The sequence below is a fragment of the Cyanistes caeruleus genome, chromosome 4, assembly GCF_971803275.1.
Source record: "Cyanistes caeruleus chromosome 4, bCyaCae1.hap1.1, whole genome shotgun sequence".
NCBI lineage: Eukaryota > Metazoa > Chordata > Aves > Passeriformes > Paridae > Cyanistes > Cyanistes caeruleus.
The window spans coordinates 47287914-47292363 of NC_141704.1; positions in this window are offsets into that span (position 1 = coordinate 47287914).

The window sequence follows — 4450 nt, forward strand, 5'->3', positions numbered from 1 at the left end:
TCAGCAAAGCCTCACCTAGATCACTTAGCCCTGCCCCCGGAAGTCTGCATTTCTCCAGATGGTTGCTCTGTTGCAAGTGTCCATCCTCAGCTTTTCCATCCATTATCCGTTGCCATTGGAAATAAAAGAAATGCGTGATTTGATGAAATTTTCAGTAGTTATCAGGAAGTAAATATCTTGAGAATGGTCTTGGCCTCGCAGTAGTTTCCATAGAAGATGTTCCTGATGCTATAGATAAAATTAAGTTGGAGGAAGGAATTAACCCTACTCATAAAAATGTATCTTTACATGGTTTTTTTTTACCACCACTGAGCATTTTCATAAGTTTAATCATATCTAAGGCATTAAAGAATTTATAATTTGTAACATATAATTAAAATCCCTGTGGATTTATTATATAGCAATAATTTGTACAAATTAATCTGGAAAAGTCCAAACAATGGTGTCTTTGTTTACAGTGTTATCAAATATTTTACAATTTATGGCAGTTTGGGGAAAAGAAAAGCTATTGAATTAGTTTAGAATAATTCCTCATTTGTATTCTACAAACTGGGCAAACAGTCTTTCGTTTCTTTATAAGAGCATTGAGGCTTTACCCACCCAGAGCAAGGAAAATAACTAAGAATTGTGTTTTAAGGGCTGTGTCACATGCATGTGTGTCTTGTGTGTGAATACTGTACTGTTACATTTCTCTGGAGAAAAAAGAGAATTTGTGGATCCTACTTTCTAAACCCATCTCCTGGGATGGAAACAAAAGCTCACTAGTCATCCTTGATGCTGCACACCACATTTCTTTCTTTTTCTTTTGGGTTTATGGAGAAAAAGAGATGTTCAGTTATAATTTTCACACAAAAATTCCCAGCCTGAAATTCTGGTATAGCAATTAACTGGAAAAAAATGGTAAAATCAAAATATTAAAAATGCATTCTGATTTCTCTTGTCTGCAAGATATAGCTGGCATTTGCACTCATTGGCCAACAGACATACTTCTCAAGTCCAAGTTCTTGTTTATTTTAGACTGTGAACTTTTCCAGAGGGGATGTACCCTGATTATTGTATGTCAGTGGTGGAAGTATTGAAATACTACTTTTACACTAAGTTAAAATTGCCAGAAAAATTAAATCCACTTCACATACAGAATGAACCAAAATGCCATAACAAAAATGTCAGAGATACTCACCTCTGCTTCTACTGTAGATACATTACTGTTTTGTTTATAGCTTACATATAAAAATATTGTCCTGTTTACCTCCTCAACAGAGTGACCTGAAGTGATTTTCTTTTCGTGTCTTATAAAAGAAACATTTTTTCATCCATTGGTACTCTCTAAATCATAAATTCAACATTGAATTATTCTAAATCTACCTTTCAAAATGTAATTCTGATCCTGCATGAAATGGCTGGAGAGTGTCATAAGCTCACACAAAAGTCCGTGCTGGACATGCACTGCGTGTCTAGGTGCTGTGTGCCAGCACTGACCTGTGCAGTTGCCAGCCTCTCCTGGCCTGGGTAACCCATAGCGCTGCCTCTGCCATTGGTCCCTTCAGGCCACTCTCTGGAACCCTGTGTCAGTGTAGATAGTAAAGGTTTATGATATATAGATCTCTATATCATGATCTATTAACTGTGTGTGGGATGCTCCCGTACAGCTGTGATGAACATCACTGGAGCAGTGATAACCGCTGAATACACACGACTAGTTTGGTTTGTGTTGTCCCAGAATGCAAATCTTGTGGAAACACTAATTATTAATTAAATATGTTCAACTGAATTTCATTTTAAGCAGCATAAGAAATTTAGCATATAAATCTCTGCTTGATTTCCCTACTGCATTTTAATGTTATTTGGGATTTAGGTCAATAAACTTTTATTGTTCATGATGCCATTCGTCATACCTCGTCCCCCTTCTTCTGGGATTCCCTTCTAGGTTGCTCTCTTCATCTTATCAGGGACTCTTTTTATTTTCTCCCTCTGGCCTTTGATGATTTCTTCAGCTCCATTTGGCTCACCAGTGGAAAAGGGCATTCTTGCCCATAAACCTCTTTTAGACAGAGGCTCTCTATGTCTCAAATTTTGGCAAACACTCTGCTAGCCTGGATGCTTCCTTGGACCTTTGTTTTGTGTTCCCTGCTTGGTGTAGTTCTGCGTTCTACCCTTGCCTCCATCCAGCACTTTCTTTAGCATCCCCCCCTTCTCTTCTCAGTGTGAAGTCTTAGTGACCTTTTTAGCTCCTATTTACTCTTTTGCATGACAGGATTTTTATGAGCCTTTAGCTATGATGCTGCTCTCAGAGGGAAGGTATAGTACACAGATTTCTTCAGTGCCATCCAAGCACACTGATATGTCAGGGGCTGTACTCGTCCCCCGCCATGCCAAAACAAGCCTTTGCATCTGGGAACCCCACCTCAGAGGCAACTGCTTCTTTCCAACAATGACACATCGTGGAGGATCACCTCCAAGGCCAAGGTTGTGGCAACCATGACTATTCTTCATGAAATCTCTCACTGTCAAAGGCAATGGTGTCTGGAGTGCAGCTTCAGGCTTACGAGGATGCTGCCCATCATGTACTCCAGCTGTCCCCAGCCTTGGCTTTGCTGACAGCCATGCTTTGGTGTCACACATGAAGTTGTGTCATAGAAGTGAGAAGGACTGCAGCTAAAAAAAGTGCTCGGATTAGAAAAAAGTCTGGCATTGCTATTAGTGGCTCCTCACACATGAGTTTGGCAAGCCTAGATACGTAATACTTAGAGGAGCACAATTCTCTTCCAGTTATGCTCCTCTTAAACCACTCCTCTTGCAAAAGGAGACTGGAAAAAGACAGAATAAAAAAGACATAATACACAGTAGGTGGCTCCTTTACTTCTTTCTGTCTGAAAGAACTGTGACAGGAGGATTTGGTCTAAATAACTGTAGCCTTGCCCAATAACACAGCAGTTTTTTTCCTGGAAGTGCATTTTATGCACCTTGGTTTCAAACTCTAATGACCCTCCTAGTCAGATGGAAATATGGCATTCATGTTTAAAAGGCAGATAAAAGCTTTTGCTTTCCTGAAACATCCTTCTAATTATGAACAAACTGGGTGACATTTTTCCTTGAAAGATGCATTTATGTAGGTGTTTTGGTTTGAAAGAAGAAAAATGTTCAAAAACCTGATCAAAATTCAGACACCAATCATACTAGTCATCTTCTAGTGTGAAGAATTCAAACAGGATTTCTAATTTGATGACTCCAAAATGCAAAAAATGTGACAGCCTGAAAACCCTCCAAGAGACAAAACCCCTGCCCAAACCTTCCTTGCAAATAATTGCTTCTTCTTTGTTCGTTTAAGAACTCAATCCAACAGTTTCTCACATGCAGCCATTAAACTCCTACTTAAAATTTCTGGGATAATCTGCTTCTGGCCTGGAGTGACACAAACATGCTTCTCTGTCCGTGTGGCCCATGCATTATTAACCTCAGTCTAACATCTTTAGCCAAGCACATTGGCACCAAGAACTTGCAGGTGTGATGCTGCTGACCCCGGTGCTGCTGCTCCTGGGATGAAATCAGCCAGATCCCTGGCACGGCTCTGCTGATTTTCATCTGTCCATTGGCATCCAGCCCACTGGCAAGGGCTTGTGCCAGCCTTAGCCACCAACCAGTGTCATAATATAGGCATAGATATCTTTGTCTCCATCGCAGGCACCACTGCATCCAGGCTGCTGGTCCAGGGGGTTGTTCGAGCACACAGGCATTGCAGAACACCTGGTACCCCACAATAAATAGTAGCTTTTCGGGTTACAAAGGCCTTTGCTCACTCTCCTGGGTTTCCTTCCAGCAGAGTTACCTAGCTAGTGGCTACCGAGCCCTGAAGGAAGCTGGGGGCAGCTGGAGAGCTGTTGGCAGGCTACTGGTCCCAGCTCTGCAGGTGAAGCCAGGGCCACATCCCACTGGTATGTCAAGGCCATGGCAAGCTGGTATGTTACACTGCTTCCTTAGGAGCCAGTCAGTCTGAAATACAGAAAGCATTTGCTAAATTGATCCTTTGAAAGCAGCAGGAGGCTTTGGGATGTTATAGGTAGAAAAAAACTCACTATTACTGTGTGTAAATCTGGTTTTATAAAAGAGAAAGGGGTTATTGTAGCCTTGCAGTCAATGAAAAACCTGGAAAAGGCCATAAGGTCTTGACCACCATTGTCCATCCTGCAGCTGTTCAGACACACCTCTTCAGAAGCAGAAAAATACACTAGTAAATGCCTCACTGTGCCCCTCCTCTAACAAAAAACAAGTTCCTTAATAACTAAATACTTCTAGTAAGATACAGAAAATTCATATGTAAGAGTGTTGTACTGGAAGATGCATAAGATGTATCTGTATATTTTTTCAGACATTCAGTAAAACTGTTAGGAGCAGTCCAAGTTACCCAGACTTACCCATCTTCAGTTGATGGACAATCAACATAAGTGCACAT